General features: G+C 55.8%; 1 pseudogene; it reads left to right on the top strand.

Annotated features, from left to right (window-relative positions):
• Window positions 1-5,440: 5,440 nt before the first annotated feature.
• LOC129697549 (calpain-2 catalytic subunit-like) lies at window positions 5,441-23,845 on the top strand (annotated as a pseudogene).
• The last annotated feature ends 792 nt before the right edge of the window (window positions 23,846-24,637 follow it).

The raw sequence follows: 24,637 nt of genomic DNA on the forward strand, positions 1-24,637 counted from the left end.
AGTGCTGAGCCACCGGGAGGTCAGGTAGGTTCTTGCGGACCGAGCGGAGGTGTTCGGCGAAACGATCGCCCAACCTCCGCTTAGTCTCACCGATGTAGATCAGCTGACATCTAGAGCAGCGGATGCAGTAGATGAGGTTGGAGGAGATACAGGTGACCCTCTGTCGCACCTGAAACGATTGCTTGGGTCCTTGAACGGAGTGGAGGGGGGGGGGGGGGGGAGGTAAAGCGACAAGTGTTGCATCTCTTGCGGTTGCAACGGAAAGTGCCCGGGGAGGGGGTGGTACAGGGAGGGAAGGGAAGAATTGACAAGGGAGTTATGGAGGGGGCGGTCTTTGCGGAAGGCAGATATGGGGGGAGATGGGAAGATGTGGCGAGCGTTGGGGTCACGTTGGAGGTGGCAAAACTGACGGAGGATTATTTGTTGTATGTGACGGCTGGTGGGGTGAAAGGTGAGGACTAGGGGGACTCTGCCCTTGTTGCGAGTGGGGAAATGGGGAGAGAGAGCAGTGTTGCGGGGTATGGAAGAGACCCTGGTGCGAGCTTCATCTAAGGTGGAGGAGGGGAACCCTCGTTCCCTGAAGAATGAGGACATTTACGATGCCCTGGTGTGGAACGCCTCATCCTGGGAGCAGATGCGGCGTAGACGGAGGAATTGGGAGTAGGGGATGGAGTCCTTACAGGAAGCAGGGTGGGAAGAAGAGAGCCGTGGGAGTCAGTAGGTTTATAGTGGATGTCGGTCAGAAGTCTATCACCTGCGAAGGAGATAGTGAGGTCAAGGAATGGTAGGGAAGTGTCGGAAATGGTGTCGGAAATGGGGAGACCAGGAGAGAAGGGGAGACACTGGGAGAGGGTGGGAAAAGGGACTAGGGAGTGCTGCTGCAGGATTCCCAAAAAGTTAATCTGCAAGTCAAACCAGAAGTAAAGAAAACAAACTCAATGCTTGCGTTTATTTCAAGAGGGCTTGTATACTAAAACAGAGATGTAATGTTGAGGCTGGTAAGATCGCATTTAAAATATTTTGGGCACCGTATCTGAGGAAGGATGTGCTGGCTCTGGAGAGGGTCCAGAGGAGGTTTACAAGAACGATCCCAGGAATGAGTAGGTTAACCTATGTTGAGCGTTTGTCGGCACTGGGCCTGTACTTGCTGGAGTTTAGAAGAATGAGGGGGGACCTCATTGAAACATACAGAATGGTGAAAGGCTTGGACAGAGTGGATGTGGAGAGGATGTTTCCACTAGTGGGAGAGTCGAGGACTATAGGTCATAATCTCAAAATTAAAGGACGTTCTTTTAAGAAGGAGATGAGGAGAGATTTCTTTAGTCAGAGGGTGGTGAATCTCTGGAATTAATTGCCACAGAAGGCTGTGGAGGCCAAGTCAATGGATATTTTTAAGTCAGAGATAGATAGATTCTTGATTTGTACAGGTTTCAGAGGTTATGGGGAGAAGGGAAGAGACTGGGGTTAGGAGGGAGAGATAGATCAGCCATGATTGAATGGTGGAGGAGACTTGATAGGCCGAATGGCCTAATTCCACTCCTATTCCTTATGACCTCCTCTGGCAGCCCATTCCATGTACCTTTTGTGTGAAAAGGTCCCTGTTAAATCTTACCACGCTCAGCTTAGGGTGGGTGAAACGAGCTGCCAAAGGAAGTTGTAGATGTGGGTGGTACACAAAATTGCTGGAGAAACTCAGCGGGTGCAGCAGCATCCATGGAGCGAAGGAAATAGGCGATGTTTCGGGCTGAAACCCTTCTTCAGACTGATGGGGGGTGGGGGGAGAAGGAAGGAAAAGGGGAGGAGGAGGAGCCCGAGGGCGGGCGGATAGGAGGGTGGGAGGAGACAGCTCGAGGGTTAAGGAAGGGGAGGAGACAGCAAGGGCTAGCAAAATTGGGAGAATTCAATGTTAATGCCATCCGGACGCAAGGTCCCCAGGTGGAATATGAGGTGCTGTTCCTCCAGGACATTGTAGATGTGGGTAATGTGACAACATTTAAAATACATTTTGACAATACACGGATAGGAGGGTTTAGTGGGATATGTGCCAAACGCTGGCAGGTGGGATTAGTCCAGTAAACATAGTTAGTTGGCATGATTCCTGTACAAACAAGGATCTGCAGATGCTGGTTTACAAACAAAAGTAGGGAGAGGGAGGGAGGGGGGAGCGATGGAGAGAGAGAGGGAGGGAGGGAGGGGGGGGTAGGGAGGGAGGGGGAGAGAGAGGGGAAGGGAGAGAGAGGGAGGAAACATAGAAAATAGGTTCAGGAGCAGGCCATTTACCCTTCAATCCAGCACCGCCATTCATTGTGATCATGGCTGATTATCCACAATCAATAACCCGTGCCTGCCTTCTCCCCATATCCCTTGATTCCACTGGCCCCTAGAGCTCTATCTGACTCTCTGTTAAATTCATCCAGTGAATTGGCCTCCACTGCCCTCTGTGGCAGGGAATTCCACAAACTCACAACTCTCTGGGCGAAAAAGTTTTTTCTCATCTCAATTTGAAATGGCCTCCCCTTTATTCTTCTAGAATGTGGCCCCTGGTACCGGACTACCCCAACACTGGGAACATTTTTCCTGCATCTAACTTGTCCAGTCCTTTTATAATTTTTATATGTTTCTATAAGATATCCCCTCATCCTTCTAAATTCCAGTGAATACACGCCCAGTCTTTCCAATCTTTCCTCATATGACAGTCCCGCCATCCCGGGGATAAACCTTGTGAACCTACGCTGCACTGTCTCAATAGCAAGGATGTCCTTCCTCAAATTAGGAGACCAAAACTACACACAATACTGTTGATGTGGTCTCACCAGGGCCCTGTACAACTGCAGAAGGACCACTCCTATACTTAAATCCTCTCATTATGAAGGCCAACATGCCATTAGATTTCTTCACTGCCTGCTGTACCTGCATGTTTACTTTCAGTGACTGGTGTACAAGGACACCCAGGTCTCGTTGCACTTCCCTTTTTCCTAATCTGACACCATTGAGATAATAATCTGCATCCTTGTTCTTGCCGTCAAAGTGGATAACCTCACATTTATTAATTTGCTAGTGTTACTTTTAATCCCATCATCTAAATCATTAATATATATTGTAAATAGTTGCGGCCCCAGCACCGAGCCTTGCGGCACGCCACTGGTCACTGCCTGCCATTCTGACAGGGACCTGTTTATTCCTACTCTTTGCTACCTGTCTGCCAACCATGTCAATACCCTACCCCCCAATACCATGTGCTCTAATTTTGCCCACTAATCTCCTGTGTGGGACCTTATCAAAGGCTTTCTGAAAGTCCAGGTACACTACATCCACTGGCTCTCCTTCATTCATTTTACTTGTCACATCCCCAAAAAGTTCCAGAAGATTAGTCAAGCAGGATTTCCCCTTCATAAATCCATGCTGATTTGGACCAATCCTTTTACTGCTATCCAAATGCACAATCCCTTGTCAGCCACAGTTGCCTCTTACTTGCCTTAGAATCTTTCTTCCTCTTTGGAATGAAGTGATCGTGCATCTTCTGGATTATGCCCAGAAATGCCGTTGCTGTTCCACTGTCATTCCTGCTAGGATCCTTTTCCAGTCAACCTTGGCTAGCTCCTCTCTCATGCCTTCATAGTCCTCTTTGTTCAACTGCAACACTGACACTTCAGATTTATCCTTCTCCCTCTCAAATTGCAGAATATGGTCACTACCTCCTAGTGGTTCCTTTACCTTGAGTTCCCTTATCAAATCTGGTTCATTAGACAGCACTAAATCCAGAGTTGCCTTCTCTCTGGTAGGTTCCAGTACAGGCTGCTCTAAGAATCCCTCTCGGAGGCATTCTACAAACTCCCTTTCTTGGAGTCCAGAACCAATCTGATTTTGTATTGTATATTGTATTGTATATTGTATATCTTTATTGTCATTTCCTGAGTACAGGTATTCGCATACCCAGAGGAAACAAAAAAACGTTGCTCAACCAGTGTCCATTCAGTGTGCATGAAAAATAAATAGAAATAGAAAAAAAATACATGTATCATGAACAAATTTAACACTCTACTAAACATTCAACAGTCGTTCCGACCGGCAGCGGCACAACAGTGGCTCTGCTGCAGTGTGGGGTTTGTGCGCGATACTTGGCAGGGGGCAAAGTCCATTTAGCAGTCTTATAGCCTGTGGGAAGAAGCTGAGGAGCATCCTGCTGGTTTTGCAGCTAATGCTCCTGTACCTCTTCCCAGATGGCAGGATGGAGAAAATGTCATGCGATGGGTGGTAAGGGTCTTTGATGATGGAGATGGCTCTGCTGATACATCTCTTCCTGTATATGTCCAGCAGGAAGGGGAGTGGAGCACCAATAATCCTGCTGGCGGTCTTCACTATCCTGTCTAGTTGGTGCCGTTCGTACGCCTTGCAGCTCCCGAACCAGGAAGTGATGCCGTAGGTCAATGTGCTCTCGACAGTCCCCCTATAAAAAGTCCGTAGGTGTGTAGTGGGGAGGCCTGCTTTACGTAGTCTGCGGAGAGGGTGAAGTCGCTGCTGGGCTCTTTTGACCAGAGCTGTGGTGTTGACCGTGGACGTCAGGTCATCAGACAGATGTAGTCCTAGGAACTTCATGCTGCTGACCCTTTCCACATCAGCTCCGTCGATGTGCAGAGGTGTATGGTGTTGTTTCCCCGCCCTCCTGAAGTCAACCACCATCTCCTTAGTTTTTCCCACGTTAAGAATGAGGTTGTGGGATTTGCACCAACCTGTGAGCAGCTCCACCTCCATCCTGTACGCCGATTCATCATCGTCACTGATGAGACCCACCACTGTTGTGTCATCAGCGAACTTGTTGATGAAGTTGTTATCTAGTCTGGCAGTACAGTCGTGTGTCAGCAGACTAAACAGAAGGGGGCTTAGGACACAGCCTTGGGGTGAGCCAGTGCTCACGGCTATGGTTTTTGATGTCCTACTGCCCACCCTGACTGTCTGCTGCCGTTGCGACAGAAAGTTCAGGACCCAGTTGCATGTGCCAGCATCAACCCCCAATAGCTCCAACTTCTCCATTTTCCCTGTCTACCTGCATATTGAAATCTCCCACAACCACAGTGGCATTACCTATGTTACATGCCAATTTTAACTCCTGCTGCAACTTGCACCCTATATCCAGTCTACTGTTTAGGGAGCTTGTAGATAGCTCCCATTAGTATCTTCTTGCCTTTACAATTCCTCAATTCTATCCACAGCGACTCTACATCGTCAGTCCCTGTCACCCCTCGTAAGGGACTGAATTTCATCCCTCCCCAACAGAGCTACCCCACCTCCTCTGCCCACCTGCCTGTCCTTTCTATAGGATGTATAACCCTGAATATTCAGTCCCCAGCCCCGATCCTCCTGCAGCCATGTCTCTGTAATCCCCACAATGTCATATCTACCAACCTCTCTCTGAGCCTCAAGATCAGGAAGGGAGGAGTGAGTGAGCGGGGCGGGGGCGGGGTGTGAACCAAGCCGAGCTGGGCTCAGTGATGTCGGGCATGGCGTTGGCGGTGCATCGGGCTCGGCAGCGGCAAGACGGAGTGGGGTCATGCGGACGGGCGCACCCGTTCCTGGGCCAGGACTTCGCGGCGTTGCGGGACGAGAGCCGGGGCACAGGCGGCCTGTTCCAGGACAGCGCCTTCCCCGCCACCACCACCTCCCTCGGCCACAATGAGCTGGGCGCCGGCTCGCAGAAGATCCGCGGTGTGGAGTGGCGCCGGCCCCGGGTGAGTCAGCGGGACGGTCCGGGGAGAGGAGGGGGGGGGAGAGCGGCGGCGGCCGGTGTCCTCTCGGCAGCCAAGTAACTTTGTCCCGGGAACAAGTTTTGCCGCGGGAAAAAGTTAGTTGGGAAAAGTTAGTTGGGACCCGGGCAAAAGTTAGTTTGACCCCAGTGAAAGTTTGTGGGACCCGGATAAAGTTAGTTTGGTCCCGGGGAAGGTTATTTTGATCCCAGTGAAAGTGAGTCCGGTCCCGGGTGAAGTTAGTTTGGTACGGGGTAAAATTAGTCCAGTCCCGGGGTAAAGTTAGTCCGGTCCCGGGGTAAAATAGTCCGGTCCCGGGGTAAAGTTAGTTTGGTCCCGGGGTAAAGTTAGTTTGGTCCCGGGGTAATGTTAGTTTTGTCCCGGGGTAAAGTTAGTCCGGTCCCGGGGTAAAGTTAGTCCGGTCCCGGGGTAAAGTTAGTTTGGTACGGGGTAAAGTTAGTCCAGTCCCGGGTGAAGTTGGTTTGGTGCGGGGTAGGGTTAGTTCTGTCCCGGGAGCAGGGGGGGAGGGGGGAGAGATCTGCTCTCTCCCGGAATGAGCCGCGCCCCAAACACAGCGGGTCGGGGCAAGGAATGAAGCCGGCGGCCGCCACACCCTCCTCTGGCAAAACAAGCCACTGCTGGAGACGGAGATAGAGGCGTCCCAGCCCGGCCCCGGGGGCGGGGATAGACGCTGGGCGGGGGGAAGAGAGACCCGTCCCCACCGGTCCCGTACCAGAGTGTAATAACATAGACCCACCGGTACTGTACCCCAGTGACACACACAGACCCATCCCCACCGGCACTGTATCCCAGTGTTGCACACAGACACACACACACAGGCAGACAGACCCACATGTCCCCACCGGCACTGCACCCCAATGTTACACACACACAGACCCGTCCCCACCGGACCCGTACCAGAGTGTAATAACATAGACCCACCGGTACTGTACCCCAATGTTACACAGTAACAGACCCGTCCCCACCAGCCTGTACCCCAGTGTTGCTCTGTAGTCACTCTGCTGTCCACTCTCTGTCCACAGGAGCTGTGCTCGGACCCCCAGTTTATCGTTGATGGGGCGTCTCGGACTGACATCTGCCAGGGTGCCCTGGGTAAGTGACCTTTCCCCCCTGCCCAGCGGCAGGGTCAGAGGTCAGTCAGTGGCCTGCTGGTGGGGGAAGGGGGGGGGTGTTTGGGTTCAGTGCGGTGCTGTGGCCAAAGGGGGTGAGGGCTGCAGTGCACAGGGCCCTGGAGTAACACGAAGACTGTAGGAAGAAGGGTATATGCGGAAGGCCCCTGAAATGTCCCCATCCTTAATATCCATGTCCAGCATCGATTTTCCGGCACCCTTGGTTCCAGAGCCTTCCTAAGATTATCCGTTTTGCCAGATCCACAGAGGTCACGGCCTCAGACGAGGGAGTAACGGTCCCGGAATGGTGCGGCAAGTCGGTCGATGGGCCGATATACTGGCCCGCAAAGTCGGCCTTGGGAGTTGGCTATTTGTCCAACCATCTGCCTCTCAACACCACCTCCCCCCCCCCAAACCTGAGTCCACCTATCACTTGACCGGCTTTGTCCTAGAAACATAGAAAATAGGTGCAGGAGGAGGCCATTCGATCCAGCACCACCATTCATTGTGATCATGGCTGATCGTCCCCAATCAATACCCCGTGCCTGCCTTCTCCCCATATCCCTTGACTCCACTAGCCCCTAGAGCTCTATCTAACTCTCTCTCAAATCCATCCAGTGACTTGGCCTCCACTGCCCTCTGTGGCAGGGAATTCCACAAATTCTCAACTCTCTGGGTTAAAAAGCTTTTTCTCACCTCAGTCTTAAATTACCTCCCCTTTATTCTAAGACTGTGACCCCTGGTTCTGGACTCGCCCAACATTGGGAACATTTTTCCTGCATCTAGCTTCTCCAGTCCTTTTATAATTTTATATGTTTCTATAAGATTCCCCCTCATCCTTCTAAACTCTACTGAATACATCCCCCTCATCCTTCTGCCAGCTTCCCCACCCCCCCCCCCCCCCAACTCAATCAGGGTGAAGAAAGGTCGCAACCCGAAACGTCACCTATCCATGTTGTCCAGAGATGTTGCCTGGCCTGCTGAGTTACTCCAGCACCCTGTGTCTTCTTGTTTCCAAAGTTGGCAAGTTGGTGTGGAGCAGGGAGACGGGGAGGGGTGAGAACTGTTTGCAGGCAGAGTCTTGTAACATGCGTGTGGTTGTCTGGGTGTGTATGTGGGCAGTGTGCTGTGTTTCGGTGCCCAGTGGGGGGAGGGAGGGAGGGGAGAGGAGCGGGAGTCAAGGGTGGGCCGCAAGGTGCATCCATGCATGGGTCTCTCTTCAGCCGATGGAGGGGCACCCTCCCGAGGGTGGGGGTCCCAGGGCTGGGTCCCAAGGGGGGCACGTTTCACAGGTGGGGTTCAGGGGTTGGGGGGCATCCTGTGTGTGGGCCGCTTCTCTCCGGCTGCTTTTCGCCCCACTGACCGCTCCGCTCTGGCCACCCCTCTCCGCTAAACACTGACCGCTGCGCTGCGGCCACTCCACTCCACACTGACCATTCTGCTCTGGCCCTCACAGGTGACTGCTGGCTCCTGGCGGCCATCGCCTCGCTGACCCTGAACGCCGAGGTCATGAGCCGGGTGGTGCCCCTTGACCAGGGCTTCGAACACGGCTACTGTGGCATCTTCCACTTCCAGGTACCGTGGGGGGGGGGGGGAGTGGGGGGAGATGGGCCATGGGGCAGGCGGGGGAGTTGGGTGGGACGAGGGGAGGGGGTCGGGGTGGGCAGGGGGCCAGAGGGGAAGGGTGGTGATGGGATGAACAGGTGGGAGAAGGGCCCAGTGGGAGGGGGTGTGGATTGCGAGGGAAGGGAGGGTGTGGGGTACGCTGTTGATGAGGGGTGCATGTGGACTGACGTGTGTTCTTGCCTCTCCCCCCACAGTTCTGGCAGTTTGGGGAGTGGGTGGATGTGGTGATTGACGACCGGCTGCCGAGCCGGGACGGGGAGCTGCTCTTCGTCCACTCGGCCGAGCGCGGAGAGTTCTGGAGCGCCCTGTTGAGAAAGCCTACGCCAAGTCAGTGACCCCACCACGACCCCCGACCCCCCCCCCGCCGATGTGTGACCCGTTCCCACCCTGACATCTCACCAATCGATATGGGACCCCGCTAACTCCCCCTCCCACATGACCCCTCCGACCTCCCGCCTGCCTGTGCCCCCGAACTCCTGCCCACCCATCTGTGCCTCCCACCCTGACCTCCAGCTTGCTGACCTGTGACCCACGCCCCAGATCTCAGGCTTGCCCACATGTGACTCCCGACTGGCGCGCCAACCTGGTGACCCCCCCCCCCCCACCTGCTGACCTGTGAACAACCCCCGACCCTGACCTCCATCACGCCGACCCCCTGACGGGCTGAACCCAACCTACTGACCCCTGACCCACTGACTTTGCTGGCCACGTTGACCTCTCTCTCTCTCTCTGTAGGTTGAACGGGTCGTACGAAGCTCTGTCGGGGGGCTCCACCACCGAGGGGTTCGAGGACTTCACGGGCGGGGGGGCCGAGTGGTTTGAGCTGAAGTCGCCCCCCCCCGACCTGGTCTCCATCATCCGCCGGGCTCTGGAGCGAGGGTCACTTATGGGCTGTTCCATCGACGTGAGTCGGGGTCACCAAGGTCCCCCCCCCCCACCTTGTAACGGGATCCCTCACAGACCACCCCCCCCCCCCCCCCTCGGTCCTGCCCATCACCCATCACCCCCTCCCCCCCCCCCGTCCCCCCCTCGCACCTCAACCCCTACCAGGGGCACTGGGTGTAGAGGGTCCCTGTCCATGGGTCAGCCCAGGGGTGAGGGGTCGGTGGGTGGGGTCACCACATGGCCAGTGGGGGGGGGAGGGGTCGTTTCTATGGGGCGGCTACATTGGTCAATGTGGGGTTGTCATGAGCTCTAACCTGAGCGGGGGGAGGGGGTAACAAAGGGGGGGGTGGGGGTCGTGGGGGGGGGGTGGACAGTGTTGGGGTCAGGTCCAGACTCGTCACTGATCCCGCCCCCCCCCCCCGTGATTTTTGGGATGGGGGGGGGGGGGGGGGGGAAGGGGAGGTCGGATCCAGGGTTGTGGGGGGGTCAGGGGTCAGACTCCACCGCCGTCACCCCCCCCCCCCTCGTGCCACAGATCACCAACGCATCGGAGACGGAGGCCGTGACCTCGCAGAAGCTGGTCAAAGGTCACGCCTACTCCATGACTGGTGCCGAGGAGGTGGGTATGGGTGGGGGTATCTATGGGGGAGACGAAGGGGCAGGGTGGGGCAGAGGAGGGGGGTGGGTGGTGAAGTGGGGTCCACGCTCTACTCTCTCTTGGGGAGGAGAGGGGAGGGGGTGGGGTGGGGTAGGGTTGCGTTGGGTGATGGGCTGGCTTAGTCTACATTCCACTCTCCAAATGGAGGGGGTGAGGCTGGGAGTGGGGGTGAGTGGGGTGAGGGGAGGGGCCAGTCCACATTCCACTCTGATGGATGGCCTAGGGGTGTTTGGGGAAGAGTGATCACAACAGGATGGAATCACAATGACCATCTGTGAAGGGTGGGGGTTGGGTGGGAGGGGGGGGAACAGGACCCTGGGGGAGAGGTCAGCCCCGGCTGAGGGTCAGGGTGTAGGGTCAGAGTTGGGGTGAGAGGTCAAGGGTTGGAGTTGGGATGAGGGGCTGAGTGTAGGGGCGAGGGAGTTGAGGGGGGGGTGAGGGAGGTGGAGGGCAGTAACTGAGCTGTTTCCCGCCCCAGGTGATGTTCCGCGGGGGGCCGGCACAGCTGGTGAGGATCCGAAACCCCTGGGGTGAGGTAGAGTGGACCGGGGGCCTGGAGTGACAGGTACGGGGGGGGGGGGAGGGAGGGTCTGGGGGGGGGGGTGGGGGGGGGGGGGGGGGGGGGGGGGTGAGGGGGGGGGGGGGGGGGGGGGTTGTCCAGAGTGGGGGGGGGGGGTGGTGACAAGGGTGTCGCCCCACATCTTGACCCAGTGGGGTTGGGTATCACGGGGCAGGATGAAGGGTCGGGGTGAGGGGTCGGGGCAGGGGGGCGGTGTGGGTGTGTGGGTCGGAGTGGGGGCAGGATCGGTCAGGGTCAAGGGTCAAGGGTGAGTGACAGTGCGTTGCCCCCACAGCTTGGCCCAGTGGGGTTGGTTATCATGGGTCGGGGTGAGGGGTCGAGTGAGGAGTGGGGTCGGGGGTCGGTCCGGGTGTGGGGTCGGGAGTGGCGGCAGGGATCATGGTCCGGGTGAAGGGTCGAGGGTGAGTGACGGTGCGTTGCCCCCCACAGCTCAGCTCAGTGGTCGGGCATCGAGGCCGAGGACCGGGACCGACTGCGGCAGCGGACCGACGATGGGGAATTCTGGTGAGTCCGGGCGAGGGGGTGAAGTTGGGGGGGGGGGGGGGGGGGGGATCTGGTGGGCGAGATGGGGGGAAGAGACCTGGTGTGGGTGGGAGCGGTGTGTGGGGGGGGGGGGGGGAGGGCATCTGTGATGGGGTGGGGGGGAGGGGGAGAAAGATCAGGGTGGGGTGGTGTGGGGGGGGGGGGGGGGGGAGGTAGAAAGAGGGGGGGGTAGAGGGGGGAGAACAGATTGGGGGTAGGTGGGCACAGACGGGCAGACCACAGGGAGGAGGGGTCAAGGTGGGTGGGAGACCCGTACGGGACTGTCTGGGACCCCCAGCTCTGGGTAGGTGGGGAGCGAGGTCAGTCAGTGTCTGTGGGGGAGAGAAGCCCCCATTTGGATCCCCGCCCCCTATGACCCCTGTCTCCCCTATGACCCCTGTCTACCCCTATGACCCCTGTCTCCCTATGACCTCTGTCTCCCCTATGACCTGACCTCTCTCTCCCCGCCCCAGGATGTCGTTCAATGACTTTCTTCGCCACTACTCGCGGCTGGAGATCTGCAAACCTGACGCCGGACACGCTGAGCAGCGGAGACGTTCTGCGCTGGAACCACAGCCTCTACAGCGAGAGCTGGCGGAGAGGTTTCCACCGCTGGGGGCTGCCGCAACTACCCAGGTACCCCCACCCACCCAGGTACCCCCCGCACCCGGACCAATCCCACCCCCCCCCCCTCCCGGACCCAATCACCCCGGGACCCCCCTGGAACTCCAACCCCCCGGCACCACGACCCCCCCTCCCCCCGCTGTATCCCAGGCGCCAGTGAGCATGGCCGGTGGGAAGGGGCCGAGTCAGAGCTGCCCCCAAACTCTCAGCCCCCTTCCCCCTCCAAGCTTGGTCCCCTTTCCTCATCCCTGGTCCCTCCATCCCCCCCCCCTCCCTCCCGCAAACCCCCCGACACACACGTATGCCACACTGTCCCTGCCCTCCCCCTCACCCCCGCTCATCCCCCCCCCCCCCCCCCCCCTACCCCTTCCCCCCCCCCTTCCCTCAACCCCCCCAAACCCCCCCCTGCCCAATCCCCCCCCCCCCCTCCCCCTCTATCCCCCCCCCTCCCCTCACAACCTGGTCATCGCCCCTCTCCCGCCCCTCACCTGGTCATCACCCCCCCCCCCCCTCGCCCTCCACCACCTACTCCCCACTCTGTCCCTGTCCTCCCCCTTGCGCCACTGCCCTCCGTTGCTAAATCCCGCTGCCTTGCTGTGCCTCCAGGGTCGTTCTGGACCAACCCCCAGTTTCAAGGTGGTGCTGGAGGAGGGGGGACGAGGATGGGTCGGGTGAATGCAGCATGGTGTTGGCGCTGATCCAGAAGAACCGGAGGCAGAAGCGGAAGATTGGCGAGGACATGAGGACTATCGGCTTTGCCATCTACGACGTGAGACCCCCAGAGAACCACCCCCCACTGGACCTCCCCCCCCCCCCCCGCACTGGAGAACAACACCTCCACCTCCCCCAGGGACCACCCCACACTGCGAACCGATCTCCCCCCCCCCCCCCCCCCACCCGCACTGGAGAACAACACCCCTCCCTCAGGGGCATTCCACACCCACACTTGCTACAACCCCCCCCCCCCCCCCCCCGCACTGGAGAACCACACCTATGACAGGCCACCCCCACCCCTCCTTCATGGGGACATCTCCCCCCCCTACTCGGAATCCCCTTCCCCCCCTCACCCCACCCCCCCCCCCCCCCACTGTGAGGGGACCCTCCCCCCCCAAGAGGGGCATTCCCCTCCAGCTACTGGGGGTTCCCCCCCCCCTCCCCCCCCCCCCCGTAGGACTGGGCCATCCACAAACATCACTCCAGGCTTCTCGGGGAACCCCCAGGGGAATTCCCCCTCCCCCCCCCCCCCCTGTCGTCACTCAGCCATCCACCCCTGGGAGTTCTGTGTACCCTCCCCCTGTTGTCTGCCCCACCAACCTCACACACTCACCCTCCCTCTCTCTCCCCTCCCCCACTCGTCACTGGGCCCAGGGCCTATCTCCCCCCCCACTCTAGTCTCTGCCCCTCTCTCCCCCCCACTCACTCCTCCTCCCCCCCCACTCCCTCTCTCCCTCTCTCCCTCTCCACTCACTCACTCTCCTCTCCTCCCCCCACTCTCCCTCTCTCCCCCACTCCCTCCTCTCTCTCCCCCTCCCCTCTCTCTCTCTCTCCCCCACTCTCCCTCTCTCTCGCTGCCTCTCGTTCTCTTTCTCACTCACGACCCCTCTCTCCCTCTCTCCCCCCACTCTCCCCCACTCTCCCTTCTCCCCCCCACTCTCCCTCTCCCCCCACTCTCTCTTTCTCCCACTCTCTCTCACTATCCCACTCCCTCCTTTCTCTCTACCCCACTCCCTCCGTACTCTACCTCACCCCCTCTAGAACATGGGCGAAGGGATCAATATCCCTTTAGATTTTTGATTCAGTGACTTGCATCTGGGGCGGGAAGGAAAAGGTTGGTACCACAAACAACATACTATTTTTCACAATGTTACACATACGCGAGAACCACTGTCTAAAGTTATTCGTACATGTAAACGTATATACATATATACAATACATGTACACATATATACAATACATATACAAGTATACATTATTTAGAAAACCCCATTAAGAACACACTTATAATAAAAATAAGAGCAGAGAAATTATGCAACAGACCAGTTTACTAATATATTCAAATTTCACGCCAGTGATGCCCTCAAAGCTTGCCTGAGGCTTGCCTGTCATGGCAACAACTAATGTCTGCAAACTGTATACTGCATTCATGAACAAAGTTGATTTGAGTCTGCATGCGTGTGGCCTGTTGTGGTGGTGCGTGTGTGTGGCCTGTCATTCTCTGTTGAATCTTTCAGTTGGAGTTGTGGTCTGTGCTGCCTCTTCAAGATCCTTTCTGCTCCTCCACGAGAGCAGCTGTGTGAATGTCGTTTGATGTCTCCTTGTGATCTCATATGTTGTGTAATGAAACACAATGTTGCGGCCACTTCTGTATCAACCTCTGCTTCAGATATCCTGTCTTGTACGACTGCATCAACTCCGTGCGTGTCCTTGATCTGCTTGATGAACAATTCATTCCGTTTTTCAAGTCTCATGATCTCCTTGTTCTCGATGATTCGGGTTTGCTCTCTGCCTTGGAAAAAAACCTCACGAGCTTGCGAATGTGAAGTTTTAATCTGGTTTGGGCAAGTAGCGGGTGAAGTCACGGTAGCATGAGTTGCGATTTCCTTACTTCGATTGCCACACAATCCTGATCTTTTATCTGCATGAGCAGTGACTCATTCCCACTGCCAATGGCAGCTTGTTTCAGATTAACTGCGTCTATGATTGAGCATTTAACGCGGTTTTCTCTTGTCCTCTTGCCCGTGACTCTGCACACCATATTTTTTTTCCCTTTCGACACAGGATACATATGTTTGGTAAAACATGCTTTGATCTGGCTGGCACTGAAGGTGTATCAAAACTGGAGCCAAGAGCCTGCCTCTTTTTTGCTGATTGTGCATTTTCTTCACAGTTTCTTCACCATTATCACCGTGGGATGTTGACACGGTAAAACAAACAAACAAACAAACAAATATAAACACACACACACACACACACACACACACACACACACACACACACACACACACACACACACACACACACACACACACACACATAGAAAAACAATAATTAAAATGGAAAACTCTAAAACCAATAACATGAGAAAATTAAAGAATGATTTTCAAAACTAACTAAATAGATCAGTTCCATGCAGCTTATCTATTTCAAATTTTAGATTCCGAACCAATAAACATGATAATAATAATAATTAGACAACATCACTAAATGGGCAGGGGTCCGTACCCCTCGCAATGAAGTATCTAAATTGATACTTACCATGCATTAGAATAGCCACGTGAGAACATCATGCAATTGCAGAAAATGACATCATAAAATTGTAACTACCCTTTCAAAAATGGCCACAGCTACCCCTAACACCAAAGCATCTTAAATTACAATTTCCATGAATCGAGCCACTGAATAATGTATTTAAAATTTTAGATAAAGTATACATAACAATATTTGGGGAAATATAACAATCATTACGACCTCTATAATGGTTCAGCCATATGATAAATGGTATACCGGTATTTAATACCATGCCAGGCAAGCGATTGTGATGTATCATTTTAATCAATTAAAAATGGGACCAATTAAAAAACCCCAAAATATTTTAGTTCATAGACATATCAGCATATATCTAATAATCATCTCAGTAGCGTTATCAATCACCATGTCCACGATCACCTATATTTTTATTATCTTCAGAAAACAGTCATAATTATCAGATATTATTGGCAATCACCACTCTGACCCATTGGGGTAGTTCTTGCCCCGTCCACAGTGTAAACTTTAGAAAGGTTACCCCTACACAGTCAATATTGTCATGTTTACCAAATGTTTAGTTTGGTAAACATGTTCTCGACTAAGTCCCAACTAGAACCCTAGACCGAATCCTAAGTTCCTAAACTAAACCCTAACCCTTATCCTTGCATCAGAACATGCACAATGACCAAGACAAGCTTACCCGTGGAAGCTGCTGCATCGGTTTTCCTTTTCATGCTCTTCATTGCTCGTTCAATGCGTTGAGAATCCGTGAAGCGTGCGTGGCAAGCCTGGTGAAATCCACCATCATCTGGTATTGGGGCTGCACTATAATCTGCTGTGCTGCTGGAGGCAGCATCTCCAGCAACGTAATCGCTCCCAATTTCTTCAAAGTCTTCCATTTGGTGACATATTCTAAAAACCGTGCCCATGTCTTCTCTGAGAATGGTAAAACTTTGCACGTTTTGGACGGAACGATGCACGTGCAACACTCTTTCTCACGAGTATTTTCGTCGCTCAAAGTCTTCACTAGGGGCGGCCATATTGATTCATGTTATTACCGAACCGCTGTGTTACGGCGATTGCCATCGGCTGATAACTAATGATCGATCGATCGAACACATCTTCCGATTGGCTATTTATGCTTTCGAGGCTCAGAGCCTCAACGACGCAAGTAACGGATTAAAACCTACATTTTTAATTAACGTACCAGAATCTTGTGCGTGAAAAGTAACTACGTTTTGTGTAATTTTATCTATATTATCGTGCCAAAATCATGCCCATCCCATTTGCAGGTCGTGCAAGTAAGCGTTATATCGCTACAGCTGGGTGTCTACCCCACTCCCTCCTCTCCCTACCCCACTCCGCTCTCTATCCCACTCCCTCCCCTCTCTACCCCACTCCCCTCTCTACCCCACTCCCTCCTCTCTCTACCCCACTCCCTCCCCTCTCTACCCCACTCCCTCCCCTCTCTACCCCACTCCCTCCTCTCTCTACCCCACTCCCCCTGTCTCTACCCCACCTCCTCCTCTGTCTACCCCACTACCTCTTTTCTCTCTGCCCCCTTCTACTCCCCTCCGCCTCCCGTCCCCATTCTCTGCCCCCCCGTTGTCACTGGGTCGGGGGTCTACAATGATGCCACTAACCTCTGCTCCTTTCTCTTCCCCCTCCCCTCCCCTCCCCCACAGGTGCCGGCCCAGGTAGGTGATCCTTCTATCTATTTAGGGTCAGGGATGGGTGGGTGTCAGGGAAGGGGTGGTGGTGCTGGTGAGTTGAGGGTGGGGGTTAGTTGATCTGGGGTTTAGACCCCCTCCATCTCCGTATGTCGGTGAGATGGGGTTGGAGAGGGGTGTATTGAGCAGGGGGTTTACTAACCCTCTCTGCCCCCCCCCCCCCCCCCCCAGGACAAGTCTGTGAGATGTGGGTCGGGTGGGGGTGCAGTGATTTGGGGTTCACTCTCTCCCCCCCCCCGCCTCCCAGGGGGTGAGTGGGGTGGGCTTGGGGGGGGGTTGTGTACTGATCTGGGGTTCACTCTCTCCCCTGCCCCCCCTCCCCCAGTACGAGTCTGTGAACAACGTGCATCTGCCGCGCTCCTACTTCACCACGCACGGCTCGCGGGCTCGCTCGGAGAGCTTCATCAACCTGCGGGAGGTGTGTGGCCGATACAGCCTCCCCCCCGGGCAATACCTGGTCGTCCCCTCCACCTTCGAACCCAACCAGGACGCCGACTTTGCACTCCGGGTCTTCACGCAGTCCAACTGCCTCACACAGTGAGTGGGGGGGGGGCACAGGTTGTGGGGATAGGGTTGAGGTGGCGGGGGGAGGGGGCTGGGTGGTGTGGTAGAGGAGTCTGTATAGGTGGGCATTAGCAGGGGGAGGGGGCCGGGGAGAGGAAAGTGGATGTGGGGGTGGGAGCATGTGGGAGGGGGGAGGGGGAGGAGAGGCTTGGTAGTGGGGGGGGGGGGAGAGGGACGCTTGGCATCGGGGGGGGGGGGGTGTGTGGGGGAGGGGATAGGGACGCGGGTTGACGAGGCTTGGTGGTAGTGGGGGGCTCTTGGCATGGGGGGGGGGGGCAACTGGAGGACGTTTGTTCCATTGACCCTGTGGCTGCTACTCCCAGCGGGGGCGAATGCTGGGGGTGGGGTTGGTGGTGAGGAGAGGGGGGGGGGTCGGTAGTCACTGACACCCTGTCCCCGTCTCCACACAGACCCATGGACATCGACACTGCCGGGGTTTCAGCAACGTTTTGAGGATGAGGTTAGTGTCCCCCCCCCCATCCATCCGAACCCTGAACCCCCTCTCCCCAACCCCCGCTCCCCCCCCCCCCCAGCCCCTCGCCCTCTCCAACCTGAGCCTTCTACCCCTATCTGTTCTAACCCTATCTGCCCTGCCCCCCCCCCCCCCCCCCCATGTCCCCCCCCCGCCACCGTGCCCCCTGCCTTGTCCCCCCCTGCAACCCCTGACCCCTGTGTTGGTTTCAGGGGGAGGTGAGTGAAGATGATGTCCCCGACAATTTCAAGGCGCTGTTCAACAAACTGGCCGGACCGGTGAGTGTGGGGAGGCAGGGGAGGGGGGGGGATAAGGGAGGATTGTTGGGGTGGGGGGAAACTGGAAAAGGGGGATTGGTGGGGGAATGGATGGGGTGAGGGGTGGGAGGAGGGTTATTGGAGATGGGGGGGGAGGAGTTGTTGAACGGAGTGGTGTGGGGGGTGGGGAGGAGATTCAGGGCTGTGGCTTTCGGGTGGGGGGGGCTGTGTTAGGAGAGAGGGGGCTGGGTCGGGAGGGGGGTAAATCCTGAGGTGTGACCCTGACCCCCTCTCCCTCCTCTCTCTCTCTCTCTCTCTCTGCAGAGTGGGGAGATCACTGTGTTTGGTCTGCAGAGGATCCTCAACAAGGTGGTGTCCAGCCGTAAGTCCCCGTGTGGGGGGGGGGGGGGGGTGCGTGCGTGCTGCGCTGCTTGGTCGGGGGGTCTGGAGGGGGGGGGGAAAGAGTGTCCTGGGGGGGGGGGGAGGTGCACTATGCTTTGACCCCACCCTATAACCTCTGACCCCTTGTTTCTTCCCAGGCTCGGACATAAAAACGGACGGATTTGGTTTGGAGACCTGTCGTAACATGGTCAACCTGCTCGACGTATCCTGTGCAGCGTGTGTCGGGGTCACGCGTCGGGTCATTCCCGTGTAGCGTGCTGGGGCCACGGGTCGTCCGTTCCCATGTTGAGTGTCGGGGTCACAGCTTAGTTCATACTAGATAGGGCAGTGAAGGAGACCTTCGGCACATTGACCTTCATCAGTCTGGGTGTGGAGTATAGATGTCGGGCCGTTATGCTGCGTTAGTGAGCCCGTATTTGCAGTATTGTGTTCAGTTTTGGTCACCCTGCTATCTGGAGGATGCCGTTAAGTTGGAAAGAGTGCAGAGATTTACACGGATGTTGCCAGGACTTGATGTTTGAGAAGGAACTGCAGATGCTGGAAAATCGAAGGTGGACAAAAATGCTGGAGAAGCTCAGCGGGTGAGGCAGCATCTATGGAGAGAGGATTGAGACGTCTGAAGAAGGGTCTCGACTCAAAACGTTGCCTATGTGTTTTGCCAGGACTTGAGGTATGGGGGAGGTTGGACAGGCTAGGACTTTATTACTTGTAGTGCAGAGGGCTAAGAGGTGATCTTATAGAGGTGTATAAAATCATGAGGGGCATCGAAGTCTTTTACCCCGAGTAGGGAAAAAAGAACCAGGGGATGTAGATTTGAGGTGAGCGGGGAAAGATAGGAATCCGAGGGGCATCTTCTTCATGCAGAGGGTGGTGGGTGTATGGAACGAGCCAGTTGATGCTGGGACTATAAGGACATTTAAAATACATTTGCACAGATATGTGGATAGGGAAGGTTTAGAGGGATATGGGGCTGGAATGGAGGAGTTGGGCTGAATGGCCTGTCTCCATGCTTTGGGATCTCTCCCTTCTTGTCAGGTGACATATTCTTTAACTGCACATGTGTTAGCGTGATGGAAACGGGCAACTGGGATTGCTGGAGTTTAAGAAACTGTGGGACAAGATTCAGAAATTCCTGGTAAGTGGAAGGGGTTGGCAGGTGAGATGGGAGGAGTGGGGTGGGGTGGGGAGGAGGGCAGGGAGAAGGGGGGAGGGGGCAGAGTGCAGGGTGTGGGAGGGAACGGTGACCCCCCTGTGGTGGGGGTTTGGTTCTGCTGACACCCCTAGGGTCAGGGTGCGGGATGGGGGAATGATTGGTGACCCCATGTCGTGGCGACTGGGTGCTGGTACCACTCCAAGGTTCAGGGCGGGGAGGGGGGTGTCACGGGTCTAATGTCAGGGTGAGGGGCGGGGGCAGGCTGGGGACAGGATTGGTTGACACAGTCTCCCCGCGTCTGCAGAAAGTCTACAAGCGGAACGACTTGGACGGCTCGGGCACCATGAGCTCCAGCGAGATGAGAGTGGCCGTGGAGGAGTCTGGTAAGGCCACCACCCCTGACCCCACCCCACACACCCACACTCACGGGGGGCAAGAATCCAACCTCCTCCCCCCGAGGGGAGCGATCTCTGGATTACTCCCTGTGCCACGTTCTAGTAAGGGTAGGAACAGGAAGATAAATTTAACTTTAGAGATAGTGTGGAAACAGGCCCTTCGACCCACTGAGTCCGCACCGAACAGCCATCTCCGCACATTAACACCATCCTACACACACTAGGGACAATTAATAATGTTACCAAGTCAATTAACATACAAACCTGTACGTCTTTGGACAGGTGAGGGGTTGGTGCAAGGGGCAGGGGATTCAGATGTTTGGACCACTAGGGATCTCTTCTGGGGCTGAGGTGACCAATCTGTGCAGTGGTCAATGCTGCATTATTATGATATGTACAGACGTATAGTGAGATTATGTAGAATATTACCATACCTGAGCACAATCCCCGATTAGTACAAAGTGTACAGGAATAGTCCACTGAGTCCGCATGCAAGCGTCGCCGGGTTTTTGGCACCTTTTACAAACTCCAGTCTGGTCTGCTCGCACGGTCTCCTGGAGCGGAGCCCGATCCAGGCGAGTCCCAGGCTGCTGCAGGGCCTCCAGCCATCGCCTCTGCCCAGATCGTCCAGTGAACCCTCGACCCTCTCCTTTGTGCCCCAGGAAAGGGGGGGGGGGTGGCTTCCTCAGCTGACCCTGATGGTGAGACCCCGGTTCACTCTCCCACCAACCCTTTGATCTCGTGTCCACCTCTCCGGTCCTCAGGGGATGAGCAGCTGCTACACTGAGGGAAACCAAGATCCTGGCAGGTGGGTCTGCTGGTGGTACACGTGTGGGTTTAAACCAGATCAGCAGGCGGGAGAGGGGGTCCCATGCAGGCGAGGTTAGGGCAAATAGTGAAGTTAAAGAGAATAAATTGAGTGGACAGGACAGGACAGGCAGGTGCACAGCAAGGAGCGAGGAAGGACTGTTGGATTGAGTTGCACTTATTTTAATGCAAGCGGCAGGTGAACTCAGCGTGGGGACAGGTTTGTGCGACTGGGATGTTGTGGCCGTTATGGAAATGTGGCAAAGAGAAGGTCCAGGTGAGAGAGGTGGGGGTGAGAGAGGAGGGGGAGTTGTGCTTTGAGTGGGGTGAACATTGCCGAGGTGCTTGGAGAGGATGCTCGCGGGGATTTGTCCCGTGAGGTGACGTGGGTGAGGCTGAGATACGAGGAGGGGTGACGGCTGTAACGTGGTTCTGTTCTAGGACCCCCCGGTACTCAGCAGCAGATTGGCGGGGAGCGGAGGGGCTGCAGACGGCTGTAAGGATGACAACGTTGCAGTAGTCGGTGATTTCACCATGGAGACTGTGACCTCCGTGGTGAGATGGTCTGGGTGTAGTGGAGTTAGAAGCATTGTCAGGGAGTGTGGGGTTTCAGATCCAAGGTTGACTTCTCCACCCATCCCCCCCCCCCTCTATCCCACCCCATCTTCCCCTCCACCTTTGTCTTCCTCCCCGTGCTCTCCCCCTCTCACCCCCTCCCCGCAGGGTTCCAGCTGAACAACCAGCTCACCCAGATCCTGGTGGCCCGATATTCAGACAGCGAGCAGCTGGTGCTGGACTTTGACAACTTTGTGTCTTGTCTCATCCGCCTCGAGGCCGTCTTCAGTAAGTGCACACACTGTGGGGGGGGGGGGGGGGGGGGGGGGGGGGGGAGAGTGGGGTGATGCTCGGGGTGAGATGGGGGCAGAAGGGGGCAAAGAGACGGGCGGGGGGTGGACAGGGAGGCGTGAAGGTGGACATGGGAGTCATAGTGTGATACAGTGTGAAAACAGGCCCTTCGGCCCAACATGCCCACACCAGCCAACATGTCCCAGCTATACTAATCCCTGTATGTTCTCATCCAAATCATTGATGTAGATGACAAACAGTAACGGGACCAGCACCAAACCCTGAGGCACACCACTAGTCACAGGCCGCCAGTCCGAGAAGCAACCTTCCACCATTACCCTCTGCTTCCTTCCATGGAGCCAATTTGCTATCCATTCAGCTATCTCTCCTTGGATCCCATGCGATCTAACCTTCCAGAGCAGCCTACCATGCGGAACCTTGTCGAACCCCTTACTGAAGTCCATGTACACAACATCTACAGCTCTGCCCTCATCAACCTTTTTGGTCACGCTTCAAAAAAATCATTCAGATTTGTGAGAGACAACCTCCCAAGTACAAAACCATGCTGACTGTCCCTTGCCCATCCAAATGCCAGTATATCCTATCCCTCAGAATACTCTCCAGTAACTTACCAACTACAGATATTAAGCATATAGTTCCCAGCATTTTCCCTGCAGCCCTTCTTGAAAAGAGGCAGAACATTTGCCGCCCTCCAGTCTTCCGACACCTCTCCTGTATTTAAAGACGGTTTGTAAATTTCAACCAGGACCCGCAATTTTCTCTCTAGTTTACCTCAATGTCTCGGATATATCTGATCAGGCCCCGGAGATTTGTCTACCTTCAAACACGACAGTACCTTCAGTACTTCGTTCAACTACTCTCAAGACACTTCTATTGGCTGACCCAAGTTCGTTCGTCCTACTGTCTTTCTCCTCGGTAAATACAGAGGAGAAATACTCATTGAGGGCCTTGCCCATCTCCTGTGGCTCCACACAGAGGTGAACGCTTTGATTCCTGAGAGGTCCCACTATCTCCAGTTAGCCTTTTCCTCCTTATGTATTTATAAAATATTTTGGGATTGTCCTTAATGCTACCCGCCAGAGCTATCTTCTGGCCCCTTTTTGCCCTTCCGATATCCTTTTTCAGTTTACTCCTTAGTTCCCGAAACTCCTCCAGGGATGCACTTGATCCCAGCTGCCTATACCTGTCCCATGCACCCTTCTTGTTTTTGACCAATGCCTCAATATCGCTCGTCAGCCAAGCTTTGTTACGTTTGCCTGCTTTGCCCTTTGCTCTTAAGGTGAAGGAGGGGTGGTGGGGCAGGGGAGGGGTGATGGGCAGTTGGGAATGAGTTGGACGTTGACTCCGGGTCAATGTCAGGGGCCACAAGCTGAGGGTCAGGTGCTGACTGACTTTTCCTCTCTCCCAGAAATGTTCAACGCGCTCCCCAAAGATGAGAATGGAAACATTGAACTGGGAATGTTCCAGGTGAGATGTCACAGGTCGGCCCTGAACCCGTCGCCAGGGCAACCTTCAACCCTCGTGACCCCTGAACCCACGCACCCCTCTCCTCCTCCCCCACACTGACCCTCCCCTATCTGTCTCTTCCACCCCCTCCCCAACTGACCTCTCTCTCTCCCCCACACTGACCCCTCCCCCACTGACCACTCTCTCTCTCTCCCACACTGACCCCTCCCTCTCTCTCCCCACACTGACCTCTCTCTCTCCCCCACACTGACCCCTCCTCCCCACTGACCCCCTCTCTCTCCCACACTGACCCCCTCTCTCTCCCCCACACTGACCCCTCTCCCCACTGACCCCTCTCTCTCCCACACTGACCCTCTCTCTCTCTCTCTCCCCCACAGTGGCTGACCTTGGTGCTGGGCTGATGGTCAGTCTGGGCCTCGACCAGATGCATCTCTGCCGCTCTGCACGAGGGTCCTCTCCGGCCACTCTCGCCTCCACACGGACCCTCGACTGCCAGGGGGGGGGAAAGGGGGGACAGTGGGAGAGGGCGACTCTCACACCCGGCTGTTCATGCTGTTACCTGTAACTGGGGGTTGGGGAGGGCTGGGTGGGGGTGGACGTTGTGGGGTTGCGCGGGGGACAGGGGGTGGGTGAAGCCTTCCTCCCCCCCGGGGTTGCTGCTGCTGTTGCTTGCTGTTGACTGTATTTCTATACTGCACATTAAACGTATATAACCTGGAGCCGTGTCTGCACTGTCAGAACAAGAGGGGGGGGGGAGGGAGGGGAACACTGCGGGTGGTGTGGTGGTGGGAGGGGGGCAGCGAGGGAGGGGAGACGTTGGGGGGGGGGGGACAGAGAGGATGGCGGGGGTGAGGGAGGGTGGGGGTCGGCAAGAGAGGGTGGGGGGCGGAAGGGAGAGGATGGTGCCTGAGGGAGTGGAGAGGGCTGAGCAGGTGGGTGAGGAAGGGTGGCAGGAGAGGAGGATCAGGGGGTGATCAGGGGCTTGGTGAGGAACAGGGAGGGATGGATGAGCGTGTGGGTGGGACTGTCTCGATACAGATGTGCCGTAGAATGCACCGGGTCCGGATGTATCACAGCTGGTTTGGCAACAGGCTGCCCAAGACCACACAAGATGACAGAGAACAAATAAACAGGTGCTGGCCCTTCAGCCCACGATGTCTGTGCCCAATATGACTCCAATGATCCGTATCCCTCGGCTCCCTGCATGCCCACGTGCCTATTTAAGATCCTCGTGAACGTTACTATTGCCAGTGTGTTCCAGGCACCCACCACTCTGTGTAAAAAAAATTGCCCCGCACTTTGCCCCTCTCACCTTAAAAGCCGTGTCCTTTAATGGTGGACATTTGCACCCTGGGAGAAAAAGGTTTTGACTGTCTACCTTGTCTATGCCTCTGATCATTTTAGATACTTCTATCAGTTCTCACAACTTCCGACATTCCAGAGAAAACAAAGTCTGATAGCAAATGCTGTATTTCTATACTGCACGTTTGTAACCTGGAGCCGTGTCTTCA

Source organism: Leucoraja erinacea, chromosome 5 (assembly GCF_028641065.1).
Source record: "Leucoraja erinacea ecotype New England chromosome 5, Leri_hhj_1, whole genome shotgun sequence".
Classification (NCBI taxonomy): Eukaryota; Metazoa; Chordata; class Chondrichthyes; order Rajiformes; family Rajidae; genus Leucoraja; species Leucoraja erinaceus.